Source organism: Bos javanicus, chromosome 4 (genome assembly GCF_032452875.1).
Source record: "Bos javanicus breed banteng chromosome 4, ARS-OSU_banteng_1.0, whole genome shotgun sequence".
NCBI classification, from domain to species: Eukaryota; Metazoa; Chordata; class Mammalia; order Artiodactyla; family Bovidae; genus Bos; species Bos javanicus.
The window spans coordinates 50,445,069-50,467,866 of NC_083871.1; the positions used below are offsets into that span (position 1 = coordinate 50,445,069).

The following is a 22,798-nucleotide window of genomic DNA, read 5'->3' on the forward strand; positions in this document are numbered from 1 at the left end:
CAGATTCATTTTTCTCTTATGGTAAAACAATGTTTCTTAAAAGTTAAAGACTTTTGGATAACAATGTGCAATAAAGACTCAAGTGCAATACTAGTTTTAATCTTCTAATACTCTGATAACTAATACTAAGAAAGATGCAAAAGTGTGTAGTGGATTACACAACTGGAGAAAACATAGCTCTGCCTGAGTCAAAATGGAAACTGAAGACTAAATATGCTATACTTCAGCCATTCGTAGTTTGAGCTGTGACATGGCCTATCTTCCTGGTCTCTTGTCTTTTCTTATTAAAAACAGCAGTCAATAATTAAGATGTATAAACTATTTTGATGCAATTTTAATGCACATAACTTCATGATATGCTTATAATCAGCCACATCTATATTGTAAATTTCATTCAAACTACATGATAAAATAAGTCCCTTTTACTTACAGCAAAAGCTAAGGCTAGCAAGTGTTTTCTATCAACTTATGTGTCATTTAATGTAGGACAGAAGTTTACAAAGCAAGAGAGCTGGCAGTTTAAGTAACAGTTAGAAAGGCCATGAAGCCACTCTATAATGCTATGGGCCTACTTTCATTCCTACTAGTTACATCATTAACTAGAGACTGAGACTCTGGGAAATACTATATTTTTTATTGTACTGAGCATATTTATTATATAATCAATCCAAATCCATTGCAGAAAGATTAGACATAGTAAAGTTAAAAAAAAACTAATATCTCCCATTCAGAAGTAATTACCATTATTATAGACGTATGCATCTCTATCCAGATTTTGTATGAACACAAGAAAAATTTAATTTTACAAATATTTGGCCAACTAGGTATGTTTCATAATTTATTTTTCCACAAAACTTTTGATATTCTTTTGCAAATATTTTCAATGATATTTAATACAGATCAACATTAAGAACTGTAATAACACAGGATTTTGTAATATGGAGGACATATACTTAACCAATTTTCTGTTGCTTTTTTTTTTTCTCTTTTTCTGTTATATATATATGTCTTGGATATAGATCTTTATACTAAGGAAATATAATGTATAAAAATTCCCAGAAGTGGAATTTTAGTATGTTTTGAGTTCTTCTTCCTAATCTCCCAGTTTGTGCTTCTTAAAGAAAGTAGCTTATTCACTTTCCATGGCATACTTTTCTGTTAGCAACACAGCATGTTAATGGAAAAAGGCCACAGAAGGTGGATAGTAATAGGTTTATTTACTTATTTATTTATTTATTTTTGTTTGCGATCCCTCTGCAACAGGCTTGCTGTCAAATGAGAAAAAATTTTCTCAGATATCTGATCTGACCATTGTTGATCAAGCCAAGTAATGTACAAAGGTATTACAAGGAGACGTATGTGATCTGGAACTGTGGCCCCATAGGTTCAGTTGGAACCATCCCTGAGTTTTAGAATAAATCCATTTAAACAGGTATTTTAGAAAGTTTTTGAACAGTTAAAAGTTGAACTTAGATATAGCTTAGTTCCTTACAAAGTCAACACTACAATATTCTTTGGCCACTTTTAATTTTATAGATAAAATCTGACTTATCAAAGTGCTTTGTGCATTATGATTCTTATTCATAAGCTTCTAAATTTCAATTTTCCACTCTTTTAAAGTCAGCCATTTCCCATGAACAAAACCAGAATAAAATGTCCTGTTTCAAATGCAGAATTGGGTTACATTTCTGGTTTCAATGATTATGCATAAGAAATACATTTTGGTGACTGAAACTCTGTAATTTTTAGTGACTAACTATAAAGAAAATATTTACAAAGAAAAGTTTTAGTCAGTGTCTATGTGCTTATACGCATTGATATCCCCTCAAGGTCCATTCTGTGAATGTTCTCATTTTATAATACACTGTTAGCACTACCTACCTCAAGCACCTAATTTAGGAGCATTCTGCACACAAGAGGAGTCAGCTTGTGGCCAAAATTAGAATGAAGCCAACCTTCCCAACAGATCACTCATTTATGCATCTCTGCTCACGTCTTGGGTTTGTCTGCATTTGATAGAAGATGAATACTGCTAATCCTGGCAAGTGAAAAGGTTGCTTAAGACTTGAATCCAGAGAACAGAAAAATGTTTGGACATAGGAAAGTAAGGACAGAACCAGAAATGAAGAAACATTCATGAATAAGGTTGATGTACATGGAAGTGCAATCAAGATCTGGGATCAGTACAACTGCTTAGATAAATGGTACCCTTTATTAAAAGAAAAAAAAAGTGCTTTCCCTAGGTTTGCCCTGTCTTGTTATATTAATACCATACCTACGCTCGGGGAAAGTTTGATCAACCACTTGTTGACCATGTGCAAATTGTGTTCAAATTGGTTTGAGTATGTCCCATTTGTTAGTTGTGTTACAATTAGTTGCATATGTCACTCTGACAATTACTGCCGGGTTGTAGTAAGAAACAGGAAAGCATAAGTAGAACAATAAACAAAACAGAACAAAAAATCAGGCTCCTTTTCTACCCTGACTTGGCAGTATACTGGTGAGCAGCTGGGGACATGGTTTGCTTGGCAGTGGAAGCCTCTGGGTCTACAGGGATAGTTAGTAGGAGTTTCACCAGGAGAAGGAGTTTCAACACAATGAGGATTTTCATCAAGTAAGGTCAGTTACCTAAGCAGCCTTTGCAACAGAGAGTCACTGGTCACACTGCCAATGACCCACAGCCTCACTTCTAGCTTAGTAGGTAAGCAGCAACTCATACCAAAGAAAAAGTAGGAAGAGATTTGATGTATAACATGGTAGGTGTAGTACTAGGAGTGGGGAAGCTATCTCGATGCATACAGTGTCACAAGGCCTCAAGGTGAGGGCCCCAGTATCAAGCAGATAGTGAATCCATTAGTCAGGGAAATCCCAGCTAGCTATGGGACTGGAGGCTGCAGCCCCCATAATTTGTTGTGTTAATGTCATCACAGAATTCTCTACTAGACTAGAGACTGCCAGTTTTGTAACTGGTACACAACACCATGTTGGTCCAAGAAAGGACGTAGTTAAGGGGCAGAAGTGACAACTAGATAAAAGCATGGATGAGGAATTTGAAACTGACAGATAATCCAGGCAGTGCTCCTAAAATATGTAGTGAACTGGAGTTCCAAACCCAATCAGGACCTTCAATCAGCCTTGATGCCAATTTTGCATCTGGAAAATCCCCTGGGACCTCTAGTTCAGTTCAGTCACTCAGTCGTGTCCAACTCTTTGCGACCCCATGGACTGCAGCACGCCAGGCTTCCTCTAGGAAGTCTATCACCAACTCCCAGAGCTTACGCAAACTCATGTCCATCAAGTCGGTGATGCCATCCAACCATCTCATCCTCTGTCATCCCCTTTTCCTCCCACCTTCAATCTTTTCCAGCATCAGGATCTTTTCTAATGAGTCAGTTCTTTGCATCAGGTGGCCAAAGTATTGGAGTTTCAGCTTCAGCATCATCCCTTCCAATGAATATTCAGGACTGATTTCCTTTAGGATGGACTGGTTGGATCTCCTTGAAGTACAAGGGACTGGGAGGGAGCCTTATGCTGAGATGACCACTCACTGGAAATGAGTGGTCAGTACTAGAAGTGAGTCCAGAACAGCCCAAGTAAAGAAGTATATACACAGGACTTTAGAAAGACCAAAACTGCTGCCACACAGGTTGGGGACAGATCTTGCACTAGCATCAGTGTAGTGGTGGTGAATGAACACTATTACATATTAATAATAGGAATAGACTCAATTCAGCCTAGAGGAAGCCTCTGTTAGGGCAAGTCCCAGGAAGCCACAACCTCTCTGAGCAGGAAAGGGAAAGTGGAATCTGAGTCTGGTAGTCAATTCTGAATGATGATGGAGGTGGAAAGAAAGAAGCACTTGTGACAACAAAAAAGTGAAGGTCATCTGTTATATGACTTCTCCCCTATTACAGTGGTCATATCTCAAAGGGAATGGTAGAGCCACCTAGCCAGGCATTTTGGAAATTTTAGGAGACTTCTCCACTTTTTGTCACACTAATTGGGAAACCTTATGGGTATTCAGTAAGAAGGTTCAGGGATACATAGTGTCCTGCAATTAAATATTCGTCTTACACCTGCACAACTCCCAAATTGTCTCACTGGATATTTATATAGAAGAAAAAATAATCTATCTAGAGCCTAATTCCTTTTATAGAGAACACAAAAAAATTCTGTGCTGTTCTAATATACATCGAATATTGTAATAAAGAATGTAAATTGAGGAGGTATTTGACTTGATTAGAATGATTCCATGAGGCATTCACCATCTCAGAAAACCACATCCCTGAGAGTAATGCTGCTAATTATATTTGGGCCACCTACATAACATACCTGGACTGTTAGAGTCTGTAGCTATCACATTCACATAGATTCTACACCTAGTTGCCAGCACTGGGATTCTTGATTGTCTGATGATACAGTCATATCTGAGTTATTAAGAATTAAAACTAATTAAACTAAAACAAACTTATAACTGTTATTATTGTTCAGTTGCTATAAAGAAAATAAATAAAGCCAAAAGTTAGCTATGAAAAAAGATTAATAAAATAAATAAACTCCTAGCAAGATTAATGAAAAAGAGAAAAGGCTCAAACTACCAATATCAGAAATGAAAAAAGGAGACATCACTAGAAATTATGCAGGCATTTAGAAGGTAATAATAAGATACTATTTAGAACTGTCCTTGGTAACCAAGGACCAGACAGTTTTCCATGGATTAAGAAATGGGGGTGATGGCTTCATGATGACTCAAACTCATTACATTTATTGTGCCTGTGTGCTCAGTCGCTCAGTCCTGTCTGACTCTTTACAACCCCGAGGACTGTAGCCCACCAGGCTCCTCTGTCCATGGGACTTCCCAGGCAAGAATACTGGAGTGAGTTTCCTACTCCAGGGGATCTTCCCAACCAAGGGGTCAAACCCACATCTCCTGTTTCTCCTGTACTGGCAGGCAGATTCTTTACCACTGCAGCACCTGGGAAGCCCTAATCTAATGCCACCACTGATCTGACAGGATGTACTGGTCCACAGCCTGAAGGTTGGGGACCCCTGATTTAGAACATTACAATAATTACCTTGAAAACTTATTTGTAAAAAACGTCAAATTTCTAGAAAATCTCAAATTACCAAAGTGCCACTTAAAGAAAAAGAAGATATGAATAGTTCTACATCTATTAAAGAAATTGAACTTGAAATTCCAACCTCCCCGGAACTTTAAATAACATACATATTACTCAAGGTCTTCCAAAGATTAGAGAAGAGGAAATCCCTGTTGACTTCTATAATGAGCTGAGCACTTCCTTGACCTCCAGAACCCAAAAGCAAGGGCATTTCCTTTTCCAAAAAGTAAAGCTAAAAACTAAACTCTCTCTTCAAACTAGGTAAAAATTCTAAAGAAAATAATTGCAAACATAATTCAAGCTCTACACAGAAAGGATCATATATCACAACCAAGAAGGATTTATTCTGAGAATATGATGTTGAATTAACATTTGGTAATCAGGCAATGTAATTTAGTAATTAACAGAGAAAAGGAAAAAAAAATATGGCTTACAATAGAGGCAGGAAAAGCATTTGGTAAAATTCAATACTTGTTCATGATAATAACTTAAAATACTCTAGAAAGATATTTATCTAATGATAAGCATCTCAAAAGAATACAAATAGTACAAATACAAAAAAATCATTTCAAATTTAGAGGTAAAATTTCAAGCTTTTATCATAGGATTGGGAATGAGACATGGATGCTTACTATCACCACTTACTGTATAGAGCAGGCATCACAAATCCAAATGCCCATAAGGGTTATGATGACAGAGAAAGGAGGGATCTATGGAATTTGAAAGACAAGCTTCTGCCAAAAGTCATTCAAATTCAATTACAAAACAAGACCAAACAAAACCAAGACAAAACAAAAATCACTGGCCCAGCCAAACAAAATATCTGCAGGCCAGATTTAGTCTGGAGTCTGCAAATTGGTGAACTTGGCTGAGGTTATTTTGGGCCCAGCCTTTAAAGATTCTTTCATATAACCAGCTGATAGGATAGGATACAAAACTTCACATCTAAGTGAAAACACTAAGTATACTACTACCTGAAGAAGATCTTGTGTATTAGTAGATGTCAAAGCCTAAGCTAAACTGTCTTATTTGGAAAAGAGAGCTGAAAAGGCAAATCACATAACAGAAAGAATAAACAATACAAAGGATATTATATGAAAAGGGAGGCTTAGACTGTGGACCATCAGGAGTAGTGATATAATAGCAAAACCAGTTGGTTATGAATTATTCTAAGATATCCCCAGGGCACCTCTGCCTGAATTTGTCATATTGTGCAAATGTGAAAGGAAGGTGAATAAAAAATCCATTATAGAGTTGGCTGTTTTCATTTGTTAAACCCTTTCCTACACTTTACCATTGGAAGTGTTCTGCATGTAATAGCCATTGTTGAAGGCTTTGAATAGTTTTCTCTCCTGCTGTCTTTGATGTTCACAGTGACTAGGAATGGTTCTCTATGTCCCTAGACTGGTGTCATCAGCTTGCTCCTGGGCTCACTGTTGCAAACACAGGAAGGCAGAAGGAAGGCAAGCCATTTTTCTCAGGAAGAGCAACCTCTTGGGTGGTCCATTTTGCACATGTGTTAAGATCTAGCTTGATCCAGAACCGCCTCTCATTTTGCATGGAGAGGTTCATGGAATCTTTGGTGCAGTGACTTTCTGAATCTAAATTGACCTTGGCTTTTGTGTTTCCTTGGAAAATCTTCTCTCAGCTTTGCAAAGGGATGAGCCTTTTGCCTGCTTCCCAGAACGAGGCAGAGATTGCATGCAGATGGCCAAAAGTCTAAACCTGATCCCCTCTGGTGCCTTTGGCCCTTGGTGTGGGTTTCCCAGGTCAGCCAGTTAGGCAGCTCCAAGAGTTCACCCAGAGTCCTCAAAGGAAATCTCATCCTTGAAGCAAGATGTGCATCAGTGGACAGAACTGACCACCCGCACAGAGGTCAGTCTGGGCTGTCACCCACATGTCCCCTGCCAGGCTTGGCACATGGCTGCAACTGCTTTCAGAAATGCCAGCACTTGGAGGAGGTCTTGACTGTGTTGGTATTTATGATCACAACTCTATATTTCAGATTATGTGACTTTGATTCTTCCAGTTTGTCTTTGAGCTTTCTTGCCCTTCAGATAACTAAACTATAATGGCTGCCACCAAAAGCCTAAGCCAGTGACACCAGGGACCAAGGAAGAAAATAAAGCTATTTCCTACAAATTCTACTTACCTTTCTTTGCACTCCATCCTTTTAAACCACCTCCAGTTGTCTCCTCAATTCACTAAATCTCCTTTAGTTTTTTCCTAAAAAAGAGGGATAAGAGAAAAAAAAAAGTTTTTCTTTTATTATATGTTGCTTCAAGAACACTGTCTGGCAATACCACTTTGGCTAGAACTTCTGACATATAAGCTAGTTTTCAGAAGTTTATCACATTCCTATTTTATTTTTTGCAGAAACCTTGCCTGAGGGTCAGAGTTCATACACATATTTTATTTACTGAAACATGACTCAAACTGCAGCTGGCTTGTTACTGTTTGCTATGAATGGTGTCATTTGTACCAAACAACACTTATTGGGATATCCCTTCAAATATAGCTTTGCTTTATATGAAATATCAAGCTTTTGTTGAAAAAATGTAGTTTGTTACATAGGGCAAGTCTAAGCTCAGATTAGAGAGAGAAGAGATTTAAATTTGGAAAAATTAGATTCATTATGCTGGATCTTGTGGACAGAGACCCTAACTGATTTGTTAACTGATATTCCTTGTGCCTAAATGGGGCTTTCCAGGTGGCTCAGTGGTAAAGAATCTTCCTGCCAGTATAGGAGACACAGGAGACACGGGTTCAATCCCTGAAACGGGAAGATCCCCTGGAGCAGGAAATGGCAACCCACTCCAGTATTCTTGCCTGGAAAATCCCGTGGACAGAGGAGGCTGGTGGGCTACAGTCCATGGGGTTGCAAAAGAGTCAGACACAACTGAGCACATGTGCACATTACACACATGCCTAAATAGAGTATAACCAGCAGGCACGTAATAAATGGCTGTTGAATGACTTAGTGGGAGGAAGTTTACTTTTGGAATTTAGATATCTTATTAAGAATACTGGTGGGGATAGAAGTGTCTCAAAATATGAGCCAAATAATTATAGACCACATCTTTTAAATTCATATATATTGCTGCTGCTGCTGCTAAGTCGCTTCAGTCATGTCCGACTCTGTGTGACCCCATGGACTGCAGCCTACCAGGCTTCTCCGTCCCTGGGATTCTCCAGGCAAGAACACTGGAGTGGGTTGCCATTTTCTTCTCCAATGCATGAAAGTGGAAAGTGAAAGTGAAGTCACTCAGTCGTGTCTGAATCTTAGCGACCGCATGGACTGCAGCCTACCAGGCTCCTCCATCCATGGGATTTTCTGGGCAACAGTACTGGAGTGGGGTGCCATTGCCTTCTCCCTCATATATATTAAGTATTTTATTAAATGGAAAAACAATGACTTGAAAAATACCACTGATTTTAAATCACTAAAATTCCTATGGGGAAAAAACATGGTACCACAGGTTCCAATGGTCTCTGCCCATCAGGAAGTGTGAACAGCTAAAAGGAAGCAGACTTCTCTAGTAAAGACAACCTGACTGTCTTCTAAAAGCTAGGCAGGCATATTAGCAAGACCAGTGATGTCAGAAGCATGGCAAATACTTCCTAAGCAATAGATTTGGCAGTGAAAAAAATTTTCATCAACACGGTACCACTTTGGGGAAATTCCCTTCCACATTTTTGTCTGTGTGACTTAGGTTAGACTGGCTCCAACCCCAATTCTAGTCCCCAACTCTGGACTAGAGTTGATCCAAAGATTTTGAATAATGCCATCAGAAAAGGTATGCATTTCCTTTGGTAGAGTTATGAAGGTGATAAGCATGAGGACTGAGTTATTTCTGTCCCTCTTTACCCCTAGGTGGGAAGAGTCTTTCAGAGAATGAAGATAATGCAAAGAAACTCAGAAATAAAAGATTAATACAGATAGTTTTCTGGTCATCACAATCCAGCTATACCTGAAGCTGCTATCTATACTGTTTAGTGGAAAACTTTTTTAAGTCCATTTTCCCCCCAGCATATCTCCCTCCATTGTTTTTCCTCAGCTCTCAGCCAACAAAGTAATATTTTCCTTAAAAAAATAGGTCCCAAATAATTTTTTATAATTAACTAATAAATGACCTATGTCTCTATTACATATCCTTAATGCTCTACTTTAAAGTATCTTTCCAAGCATAAAATTATTTGAGATCTTATCATTTTAATATAATTTTTGAGAAAAAACTCAAAGAACTCAGAATACAGTAGTACACTGTATTCTGAATACAGAATACAGTAGACTTTCTAGCTAACTGGTCTAGCTCTTTTCAGAAGGCAGAAGAGCTATTTCTAAGAATAAAAATGATTAACCTGCATGTAAAAGCAGAATTTGTCTAAATTAAGAGCATTAACATAGGCACTATAAATTCTGCTTAACTTGTATTCAAGCTCTGTATTTTTAGCCCCTTCTACACAGAATTGGGTCAGGGAAGCTCCATTCTCTCATCTTTCTGCATCCATACTTCTGGCACTGATTTAATTTCTTTTTTTTTTTTATATATTTTAACTTTACAATATTGTATTGGTTTTGCCATATGTCAACATGAATCCGCCACAGGTATACACGTGTTCCCCATCCTGAACCCTCTGCCCTCCTCCCTCCCCAAACCTCGAATAGCCAAAGCAATCTTGAGAAAGAAGAATGGAACTGGAGGAATCAACCTGCCTGACTTCAGGCTCTGCTACAAAGCCACAGTCATCAAGACAGTATGGTACTGGCACAAAGACAGAAATATAGATCAATGGAACAAAATAGAAAGCCCAGATAAAGATGATTTAATTTCTAATTGAAAAGTCACCACTGCTAGTCTGGTAGGCACTTGAGAGAGGTTCAGACCTTCCTTCTTCCCAATGTTATCATGCTAGGTTCCCAGAGGTGGAACTTCCACTTGTGACACTTGGACCACAGTTTTGTCCCCCCTTTGCTATTTTTTTTTTCTCCCTTTGCTATTTCAACTGCCTGTGATGACTTTAATCATTCTTACAAATTGGTTGGCTTACGCTCCTAGTACTCGGCTACCAGGACTGGGAGCTACACGGAATCTATCTACTGCATGTATCACATTACCTCTCTTTATTCCTAAAGCCCTACCATTTGAAATTAGAGGTTTAGTAGACAGATTCAACTTACATGATTGCCCATAAAAAGCACCTCTAAAGATCCAACAGCTTTTTGTTGTTGGGCTGTTGTGTCTAAACACAACATACTTTGGTCCCCTTTCTGTCTTTGAGAATCTTGGCATTTGTCCCCAGTTCTAGTTTGGTTTTCACCCCCAAAATGTCTAAAACAAGTGTCAGATGAGCTTTAATAAATTAAGTTTCTAGAGAAAGGCACTAAAACTTAATGGAAATTAGGTGGCCACATTACCCAGAAGTGTGGTGTTATCACAGCACAGCTTCCCCTGGCCCCCAGAGCCCCTAATCAAGAATCTGTCCATGCAAAGTGCAGTCCAGGCAGATTTTAGAGCTACATTTTGCAGTAGCAACTGTTCCCATATGCAGCAGATGATTTCTGATTCCCTTGGTCTCTTTCAGATCTACATTTGTCTATTTGCCTATTCATGACCAACACTACACTGTCTCAATTAATGTAGCTTTATAAGTTCTGGCATCTGAGAATAAGTCTTCTCATCTCACATTTCTTCTTTAAGAAAGTCTTGGCAATCTTAAGTCCTTTGCATTTCCTTACAAACTTTACTATCAGCTTATCAAATTAAAAAGAATCCATAAGAGTTTAGATTGCAGCATTTCATAGACAATAAGATGGAGTTTTCCAATCCATTCAAATTTCATAACACAATTTAGATTTGCTGCTAAGTTGCTTCAGTCATGTCCGACTCTGTGTGACCCCATAGACGGCAGCCCACCAGGCTCCCCTGTCCCTGGGATTCTCCAGGCAAGAATACTGGAGTGGGTTGCCATTTCCTTCTCCCAACTTAGATTTAGGCTTTCTTAATTTCTCTTAATGTTTGCCGTGTTTTTTTTTGTATAGAAGTCTAGCAGGATTTTATTTAGATTCATTCCTAAGTACATAACATTATGATGTTATTATAAAAGCATATACTAAATTTTGTTTCCTAACCTTTTTTGATATATAGAAATGAACTGATTTTTAAATATTGGTTTCATGCACAGAAATCTTGCAAAAATTTCTTTAAGTCTTATGATTTAACTATGAATTATTTTTTAAATGTTTATATATTTCACAGTATCTGAAAATAGAAGTTTATGTTTATTTTTTATTTCTAAACATTAGACCTTTTCTGTCTTTTTTGGTTACCTGCTGTATTACTATGAACTTGAGCAACTGTTAAATAAGAGGGATGATATCTTTGCCTTATTCCCAATTCCAAAGAAAATAATTTCATTGTTTCATCACTAAGTATTTGCTGATTTTTTGTTGTTTTGTTTGTTGTAGATATTCATTATTAGATTACTGAATTGCCTGTTCGAACCTCATTTGCTGAGTATTTTTTATCATAAATGAATGATGTACGTTTTCATCATTATGTACATTTTTACTGCATCTGTTGAAATTGTCATGATTTTGTCCTTCAGTTAGTTAATGTAACATATTACTAGCAGCCAAATAGCACTGAGTGCTGAGGATTAAAAATTAAAACATTCTGTGAAGGCCAGGAGTTCAATTTTGTCAACGAACGTCACATTGCTTATACTAATAGCACTTATAAATGAGAGTGGGTAGATCAGAGAATAAGTTACAAGGTATTTTTCAAAGACAAAAGACCTGAGAGGAAGAGTTACCAAAGCAAAGTGAAGGCATTTTATAATATGTTGTGAGAGCCATGGGATTCCCAGGTGGCGCAGTGCTAAATAATCTCCTTGCCAATGTAGGAGACACAGGTGTGATTCATGGGTCAGCAAGATCTGCTGAAGTAGGAAACAGCAACACACTCCAGTATTCTTGACTGGAAAATCCCATGGACAGAGGAGCCTGGTGGGCTACAGTCCATGGAGCCACAGAGGAATGACTGAGCACACGCACATGAAAGTCTTAGTATTAATGTAGCTTGATAAGCACTTACCACATGCAATATCTAACATATCCTGAAAAAAACCCAATCACTTCTACTTAAGAAAAAGAAAACTGAAGCTTATGTTGGTTAAGTGATTTGGCCAATGATACACTGCTGATAAGTGCTGATGAGGGCATTCCAAAGGGCTCCAAACTCAAAATTTCAAGTTTCTTTTGGAGAAGGAAAGGTAACAAATTGGGTAAGAATTTTACAGTGTCAGTTTTGATAAACAATATTTTCAAGTGATATTCTCATAGAAGAAATAAAATCAAGAAAAACTGTACTCTGAACCATTGTATAGAGATTATTCCTTATGTGAAAAATTATAAAATCTGAAATTATTTTATTCTAGATACTCTCACATAAGTTTCCCTAAATGAAAAAACTTAACTTCAGGACTGTGGGCTAAGCAAAGGGTTGAACACTTGCATGACTTGTGGTAAAATAAATTCTTCTGTTCCCTTCATTCCTTCCTTTGTAAAAACTCAGTGTTCTCATAATAGTCCCTAAAACAGTGTCTGTCACTTTTAACACTGCTGCTGCTGCTGCTAAGTCGCTTCAGTTGTATCCAACTCTGTGCGACTCCATAGACGGAAGCCCACCAGGCTCTCCGTCCCTGGGATTCTCCAGGCAAGAACACGGGAGTGGGTTGCCATTTCCTTCTCCAATGCATGAAAGTGAAAAGTGAAAGTGAAGTCGCTCAGTCGTGTCCAACTCCTAGCGACCCCATGGACCGCAGCCTACCAGGCCCCTCCATCCATGGGATTTTCCAGGCAAGAGTACTGGAGTGGGTTGCCATTGCCTTCTCCTTTAACACTGCTAACTACTCCAATACTTTGATGATGCTCTATGATAACATCACATTCTTCCATTTTCCTTCTGTCTTTCTGTTCTTTTTTGTAATCTGTTCCATCCATTTCTTAAATGTTGATATTCATATTCACTTCTTGGAAATCTCATATCTTAGGACCATATCTTACATCTTATCTACCTAGTGGCTCATGCTAGAAAATAAAAGTCATAAGTGACTTATACATCATTAATACTTCAATATAAATATACAATATCAGTTTGATTATTAGTATTTTCTTTTTGCTAATCAAACTTAACTTTTTAAAAGACTTAAAAAATTAAGACTTTAAATTTTTAGAGTCATTTTAGGTTCAAAGCAACATCAAGAGGAAGGTAAGAAAACTTCTATATACACTTTGCCCCTTCACATGTATAGCTTTCCATCAACATTCCTCACCAGATTGGCCCACTTGTTACAACTGATGAGCTACACTGACACATTATAATCACCCAAAGTCCATCATTTACCTTATGTTTCACTTTTGGTGTTTTATACTCTATGGATTTGAACAAATTTATAATGACAAGTATCCATCATTACAGTATCATACACAATATTTTCACTGCTCTAAAAATGCTGTGCTCTGTCTATGCACCCTCCTACCCGCCAAACCCTGCCAAACACTGATCTTTTTACTGTCTCCATAGTTTTACCTTTTCAATCATGTCATATAGTTGAAATCACACAGTATGTAGCATTTTCAAATTGGCCTCTTTCAGTTAATAATATGCATTTAAAGTTCCTCTATATCTTTTCATGGCTTGATAGTGCATTTATTTTTAAGTATTGAATAATTCCAATTATGGTCTGACTATACCACATTTATTTAAACATTGAGGTACAGAAGGACATCTTGTTTCCAAGTTTTGACAATTATAAATTAAGCTTCTATAAACATTTGTGTGTAGATTTTTGTGTGGACGTTAAGTCTTCAACTCCTTTAGGTAAATACCAATAAGTGTGATTATTGGATCCTATGGTAAGAGTATGTTTAGTTTTATAAGAAACCACCAAACTGTCTTTCAAAGATGCCATACCATTTTGCAATCCCTCCAGCAATTAAGAAGAGTTCCTGTTGCTCTACATCATCACCCGCACGTTGTCAGTGTTCTGGACATTGACCGTGGTATGCAGCTGTGCTTATGCGGTAGTATCTCGTTGTTTTACTTTGCATTTCCCTGATGGCATATGATGTAGAGCATCTTTTCATTTGCTAACTTGACATCTGTACATATTCTTTGGAGAGATGTCTGTCAATGACCTTGGCCCATTTTCAAGCCAAGTTGTTTGCTTTATTGTTGAATTTTAAGGGTTCTTTGTATATTTTGAATAATAGTGCTTCATCAAATGTGTCTTTGGCAAATATTTTCTCTTAGTCTGTGGCTGGTCTTCAGCATTATTTTTTATGTTCTTCATAGTACTGAATTCCAACATTGCAGAAAATACAAAGATAAAAATTACAACAAAAAAGCTTAAATGTACAAGGTATATTACACATACACTTGGGATAATTAAACACGATTTTAAAACATTAAAACATGGAAATGGTGAATAGCAAATGAGAAGAATGGTTAACTCTGAGGAAGGAGACAGAAGTAGGATCAGTGAAGAGTGTACAGAGTTTTAAAATTCAGATTAAATAGTTGTTGACTAAAATATGGTAAAACTTTATATCAAGAATTATGAACCATGTTCTACATTTTTATGTATTCAAAAGATTTCATAACTTACAGAGGGAAAAATAGAAATCAGAATGTGTTCTGATATTTGATACATATGATGGTGAATCTTTTAGTCTAACCTTGTTTTATGGTTCAGTTTCTTTATTTAGAAGTTTCCCTTCCATTCCAAAATTTGGGAATGCCTTTATTCCTTTTCAAGGTACACCTTAATTTACAGATGTGAAACTCCAAATGTTTGCTTGAGCAATAGTTTATAATGGGAATGTAAATACATTGTTACCCTAGTGTTTAAAGTGCTAAAACAAGTACCCTCACTTGAATCTGGACTCTTCTCTTAACTGAGTAAATAAACTTGGTAAATAGTCAGTGGCTTATATAAACATCACTGGTCTAAATATAGGATGTGTTATATCATGCTCACATTGGGTCAACATCAAAAGGAGGTATGTGCTAAAGAATTGTTCTCACTGCTTTGGGAAAAGCATATATCCATTGAGTTCACAGATCAGGGTCTCTCATATGTAGTGCTTAGCTAAAATTTTTGAAAAAAGAAAAAAAAAAACATGTTTATAAAATGATTTGACAAATCACAACTACTATGTTTCTAAGTGGTCCCTGGAATGAACCTAAAAAAACATGGGCTTTTGGGCTTTTTCTTTTTTTTTTTTTTAATTTAATTTTATTTTTAAACTTTACAATATTGTATTAGTTTTGCCAAACATCGAAATGAATCCGCCACAGGTATACCCATGCTCCCCATCCTGAACCCTCCTCCCTCCTCCCTCCCCATACCCTCCCTCTGGGTCATCCCAGTGTACCAGCCCCAAGCATCCAGTATCGTGCATCGAACCTGGACTGGCGACTCGTTTCATACATGATATTTCACATGTTTCAATGCCATTCTCCCAAATCTCCCCACCCTCTCCCTCTCCCACAGAGTCCATAAGACTGATCTATACATCAGTGTCTCTTTTGCTGTCTCATACACAGGGTTATTGTTACCATCTTTCTAAATTCCATTTGGGCTTTTTCTGACTGAGGCCTCTGGCCATATCCCAGAGCAATCAGAGCAAGGATCTGACATGCACCAAGCCATAATCATCTATAGCAGTTGAATCCTTTAAAAATATTCTCTGAAAGCAGAAGTTTACATAATAAAGCTGGGACTTGAAATATCTGAATAGGCCCTAGATGTGAGGAATTAAAGAACTTTTGACCCTGTTCAGTTTCTTAGTAGATAAGCCAGTGTCAGGGCCTCCAAATATGAAGAAGGAACTTTAAGATTCTTATTCGCCTACATGAAGAAGGTCATTGAGGATACTTAAGCTGATGAAAGGGAGAATGAGCAGTAAGAGAGAGGCAATGGCCCGAAAACTGGAAGGATGCCTTTTCCTCTGTTCCCCATGTTCACACTCACTCCAGCACAGATTTAAGACGGCTGATGTGTGGACTTCTATTGATAATCCTGTTTGTTCATCCTCTAAGTAGCAACAAGTCCTTTTGAAGTCTCCTTGTTTACCTTTTCATTTTATTCTCTACTTCCTAACTTCTTTAAATCCTCAAATGTTGACTCTATCAGAAGTTTGGAGTGCCATGGCAGTTTGGGGATCTGTGGTAGGAGAGTCTGCCTTACTTCTTTTGAATTGGGGCTGGAAATAAGAAAAGGCAAAGATATGACTTTGGTGACATTGAGACAGAGGCTGAAATATTTGGGTATGCTATATATATATATATTTAAAATCATTGTGAATCCAAAAATTTGAATTCTAAGCATGTGGAACTTGATTGAACTTTATATGGTTGTCTGTCCCCAGGAGCTATTTTCTAGGAAGGCTATACCTGAACTTCTGATAGGAGGTCATTTTTATCAGACCTCAGTGTATGTGTGCAAGGTGAGAGGCATGAAAAAAAAACAAAAGCAGCACAAGTTCTGATATATCTGGAATTCAGGGCAGGGGGGATGTGGGCATTGGACTGAAGAACAGAAATGAAGATGAAGTGAAAGTATCAGTCAGCCAGCTTGGCAAATAGCAAAAAAAAAAAAAAAAAAATCAAGTTTTTTTTTTTTTTTTTAAAGAACACTGTCAACATGAACTTAGAGAGTAAAAAGAACTAAGCTCTGCAGGGATCAAGGATAAAGATTGTGAAAGAACTTAAAAGGGGAATATATGAAAAACCAGACCTTCCCATGAGGAAATATGGCCAAGATTAGGAGAAAACATAACCCAGGAGGAGGACAGTAGAGCCCTGCTTAGAGGAGGCACCTGAAGGGGAACAGAAGATGCATATGAGTTAAGAGCTGGCCTGGCCTGTGTAAAAAGAAATCATCATTTATCTTGGGCTGAGCCAACAACTACAGAGTTGAGACAGCTGTACACACCATTCTAATTGAGTACATTGGTTGTTCTCCTGGTTATCATACATGGAAACCTTCCGTTTGGAGATGCCTGCCTATCACCTGTTGATCCTTCAGCAGGAAGAAGTGTCTGTGCTCTGAGTTGATGCAGTCTTAACTGAAGTGTCCTCAGTAGGACTTCCCTCTTTTAGATGGCTCAAGACAGCCTAAGACTCTTTAAGAAGAGGCTGAGTCCTTGACATCAAGAACAGAGGATGTTGGGAGAGGAACACCTCTGTGAGTGCACATGTGTGGTGCTAAAAAGAATGAGCTCCAGATGTACATCTGAGCCAAGAGAGAGATGAAACTCCATTATTCATCTACAGAAGATCTTTCATACTGCCTCCAGACATCCATCACCTCACCAAGCTTCTTGATTCAACTCATGGTTCCTTGGGTTTCTCTACATGGACTATTTTTGCTGTATAAGTGGTTAACTGCATTTAGGTCAAACAAACAAACAAATCTGAGCATTTCTATCTCCCTTGAGAATACCAGCTTGTTTTTTAATTCTTTCTTGGGAGTCTATATAACTTTCCTCCCAAAAGTAAGTAGTGTAAAAAAACATTCTGTGAAACTCAGCTAATTGGTGTCTTTAAGACATCCCACAGCATAACTGTGAATGTAGTCTGACTCTATTTTTCAAAAAGATGATTCTATTTCTTTAAAATATTACATAGAAATAATTCAGTAATTCTTCCACTACCACCTTTTGCCTCTGCTCATTACTGCTTTTACTTCCCTTCCTCTGTTCTTTCTTGTCTCTGATTTCACATATTCATCCCAGCAGCTCCTAGCAAATTCTGTACTGACAGCTGGGCTCTGACTCTGACTGGCCTTCTTATTCTTGACCTGCCTTTCGAACTGGTCCTAGTGTGTGTTCTCTATCTCAGCAACAACTCCTGTCAGACTCCTATTTTAGAGCTGCTGGTGTTTTGTGGCCAGTACATCAGTATAATTTTAGCAAAGGCAGAAAGGGGAAATGTTGTGCAATTCTTTTATTCTTCCTAATCTCTCCCTTGGGAGAAATAAATCTGGGGAAAAGGATAGGGAGGTGCAATGGAAAAGGTCAGCACAGACTGCTATGCTTCTGAGAAGAGGGAGGATTATACAGACAGCTGGACTGGGCTCAATAAGTTTGCCCCAGAGTTACCCATAAAGAGCTAACAGCCCCTTCCTTGTGACCCTTCCCCAGCCCACTCCCCTCAAACTGCTACTAGTATTGACTGACAGAATTGAAGAGATCATTTTAGGAACTCCATGGCCCTAGTCAATCATATTCCATCACAGGGCACTGTATCAGCTAAGACCAGTAAGCATAAACAGATTAATAGCTTCCTTATATTTCTTTGGAAAGTAATATTCTTAGCTGGTTATATTAAGTTATTTAATGCTCGCCGTAACCCTGTGAGGAAGATACTTTTATCATTCTCCTTTTGGAGAGGAGAAAACTGAGCAGAGAGGTTAAATAACCTCCGAATATCTTGCCAGTAGTCAGCTATGGAGCAGAAATTCAAATTGAGTTAATGTAATTCTGAAGTCTAGGCTTCCAATCATTAAATCATGAAATTGTCTTTACACAGTCATCAGTGCTTAAAACAGCATTAAATAAATGAATGATTAATAAAAAAAAAATCCAAGTTCATTATTCTAATCGGGGATGTTAAGTGCTTCAATATTTTAAGTATTTTATTTAATACATTTCCACCCACATTAGGAAAAAGGGAGTTTAAGAACCCTGACTTTTTGGTTGGGGCCAGGATTCAAAATTATCTGACTCCATATTCAGGTCACTGCCTACCTTGCCGAGTGATCTTTCTACTCACCCTTGGAACTGCACAATTAGATCACTTGGTCCTCTTGTAGCTGCAAAAGTTCTCTGAGGCTCTCATATGAGTGGATCAGCAAGGGACCTCACTGGATTTTTTTTTGCACAGCCAAGAATAAATACGGAGGGAGATGTGTGATACCCATGGAACCGAGGTGTTTGCTGGCCCTCAGATGGCCCTGCCTAGCTTTATTCAATAGCTTGACTCTCAAATCAAAAATTGTCAAGGCTAGGTTCTCTTCCTGTGTCACCAAGAATCCTGTGCTACTGAATCACTTCCCTTCTGTGTACAAAAAGGGAGAGAAAAATTAGGGCTGGCTCTTAGTCTCCAATCCTGTTTTCCAAGAACCAGGAGCTGAACTACATGGGTTCCCTCAGGAAGGCCTGAGCACAGCAGGTGAGGTGCTCTTTCTCCTCTTGGGATCCTCCTGAAGACCAAAGAGGTAGTTGTCTATTCAGAACACTTCTTCACCTTTTGGGGGATTACCTGGTGGCTCAGACAGTAAAGCATCTGCCCACAATGTGGGAGACTCGGGTTCAATCCCTGGATTGGGAAGATTCCCTGGGGAAGGAAATGGCAATCCACTCCAGTATTCTTGCCTAGAAAATCCCATGGATGGAGGAGCCTGGTGGGCTACAGTCCATGGGGTCGCAAAGAGTCGGACAAGACTGAACGACTTCACTTTCACTTTTCACTTCACCTTTTGGTCTTAATAACAAATCCCACCACACCTAGAATTAAGATATAACTTTTCAAAAATGTTTTAAATACAGTAACTGTTAAGGGTCTTCAACAGAAATAACAGGGAGAGGTTTGGTTTATGAATAGGAGTACAAGGGTTCTGGAGAAGGGAATGGCAAACCACTTCAGTATTCTTGCCTTGAGAACCCCATGAAGTTCAAACTACCTCACAATTGCACTCATCTCACACGCTAGCAAAGTAATGCTCAAAATTCTCCAAGCCAGGCTTCAAAAGTATGTTAACTGTGAACTTTCAGATGTTCAAGTTGGATTTAGAAAAGGCAGAGGAACCAGAGATCAAAATGCCAACATCCACTGGATCATCAAAAAAAACAAGAGAATACCAGAAAAACATCTACTTTTGCTTTATTGACCATGCCAAAGCCTTTGACTGTATGGATCACAACAAACTGTGGAAAATTCTGAAAGAGATGGGAATACCAGACCACCTGACCTGCCTCCTGAGAAATCTGTATGCAGGTCAGGAAGCAACAGTTAGAACTGGACATGGAACAACAGACTGGTAAATAGGAAAAGGAGTTCGTCAAGGCTGTATATTGTCACCCTGCTTATTTAACTTATATGCAGAGTATATCATGCAAAATGCTGGGCTAGATAAAGCATAAGCTGGAATCAAGATTGCTGGGAGAAAGATCAATAACCTCAGATACGCAGATGACACCACCCTTATGGCAGAAAGCAAAGAAGAACTAAAGAGCCTCTTGATGAAAGTGAAAGAAGAGTGAAAAAGTTGGCTTAGAGCTCAACATTCAGAAAACTAAGATCATGGCACCCAGTCCCATCAATTCATGGCAAATAGATGTGGAAACAATGGAAACAGTGAGAGACTTTATTTTGGGGGGCTCCAAAATAATTGCAGATGGTGACTGCAGCCATGAAATTAAAAGATGCTTGCTCCTTGGAAGGAAAGTTATGACCAACCTAGATAGCTTATTAAAAAGCAGAGACATTACTTTATCAACAAAGGTTTGTGTGGTCAAAGCTATGCTTTTTCCAGTATGGATGTGAGAGCTGGACTATAAAAAAAGCTGAGTGCCAAAGAATTGATGCTTTTGAACTGTGGTGTTGGAGAAGACTCTTGAGAGTCCCTTGGACTGCAAGGAGATCCAACCTGTCAATCCTAAAGGAAATCAGTCCTGAATATTCATTGGAAGGACTGATGTTGAAGCTGAAACTCCAATACTTTGGCCACCTGATGCGAAGAACTGAGTCACTGGAAAAGACCCTGATGCTGGGAAAGACTGAAGGCAGGAGAAGGGGATCAACAGAGGATGAGATGGTTGGATGGCATAACCAACACGATGGAGATGAGTTTGAATAAGCTCCGGGAGTTGACGGTGGACAGGGAAGCCTGGCGTGCTGAAGTCCATGGGGTCGCAAAGAGTCAGACATGACTGGGCAACTGAACTGAACTGAACAAGGGTTCTAAACTACCACTTTTATGATTTTTGCAGTCATGTCACTTAATTATTCCAGTGAAACTAAAATTTATCCAGTATATTTCATGTGACTTTAAAGATGATATGACATGCGGCATTTAGTTAGTTATCCTTTCACATAAACTCAGGTTTTTCCTCTCTCAGCACTCTTTATTCTCAATTGCCTTTAGTAAAATATTCCACTTTTCTTTACCCTGTTCTCCCCTGGAAACAATAAGACGTTAATTCAGAATCTTTGTAAAGTAGAGAAAAAATAACTTTGGGGGATTTTACGAGGTGGCTTTCTAATCCAGGCACAGGACTCCAGTCTGAGTCTTTGTTTAGAGAGGAGTTTTTCACAGGCTATTTCTCCACAGACGGCACTTTGGTCACTTTACAGTAACCAAACCTCTCTGTAACCAATCTCTGTGGGGAGACAATCACGTCCTGGCTCTTTCAGCCAAACAGTTACATTTCTGTTCTTCCCTTTGATTTCAGGGAAGGAGGTTCATGTTATAGCTCAGTGTTTTCTTTTCAATCTCAGCTCCTTACAGTCCCATCACATGCAGTCTAATAATAAAAAAGGGTAAATTCTTAGTTCTTGAATGTTGATTATATAGCAGCCAGAAACTATGAATGTGTAAAAAGTTAATCATCCAAATTCTGCCACAGACTGTTACACTGTTGGTGACTATCCACTTAGATAAATTTCTATGTAGCTAGTACTTAGTGGTTATATTTAGTGTATGTGTGTGTGTGTGTGTGTGTGAAAGTGAAAAGTGTTAGTTGCTCAGATGTGTCCGACTCTTTGCAACCCCATGGACTATAGCCAGCCAGGTTCTCTGTCCATGAAATTCTCCAGGCAAGAATACTGCAGTGGGTAGCCATTCTCTTCTCCAGAGGATCCTCTTGACATAGGTATTGAACCCAAGTCTGCTGCACTGCAGGCAGATTCTTTATTGTCTGAATCACCAAGGTAGCCTTCATATGTGTGTGTGTGTACATATCAATATAAAGAACATATATACTATAAAGTGTTTATAGAAATATATTAAAAGTGGTTATGTATATATAACCAACAACATAATCTCAGAGATCCATACTGTGATATATCTTTGTGACATATATGTGTATATATATGTATTTTTTGAGTGTCTACATTTTTTACAAATACGAAACCATATGAACTACTTTGTTTTGCAGGTTTGTTTGTTTGAGAGAACATCATATGTTTCCTAACTCAGGTGACCATAAAACATGAGACAAGATAAACTATGGTGCACTTACAGAATGGAATAGTATTCAGCAATAAAAAAAGGAATGAACCATGTATACACATAAAAATATGGATGAATCTCAAAAATAATACTGGATGAAAGAAGCTTTACCCAAAGCAGTATGTATTGTATGAGTCAAAAGCAGAGACATTACTTTGCCAACAAAGGTCTGTCTAGTCAAGGCTATGGTTTTTCCTGTGGTCATGTATGGATGTGAGAGATGGACTGTGAAGAAAGCTGAGGGCTGAAGAATTGATGCTTTTGAACTGTTGTGTTGGAGAAGACTCTTGAGAGTCCCTTGGACTGCAAGGAGATCCAACCAGTCCATTCTGAAGGAGATCAGTCCTGGGTGTTCTTTGGAAGGACTGATGCTA

At 38.3% G+C, this 22,798-nt stretch overlaps 1 long non-coding RNA gene across 3 annotated transcripts in view; it reads right to left on the minus strand.

Annotated features, from left to right (window-relative positions):
- The window catches only part of LOC133246074 (uncharacterized), a 195,009-nt gene that overhangs the window by 102,727 nt on the left and 69,484 nt on the right, over nt 1-22,798 (minus strand). For all 3 annotated transcript variants that reach the window (XR_009735893.1, XR_009735892.1, XR_009735891.1), the window contains exon 4: nt 7,273-7,346. This is a non-coding gene — a long non-coding RNA (uncharacterized LOC133246074). The remainder of the gene's footprint in view (nt 1-7,272; nt 7,347-22,798) is intronic.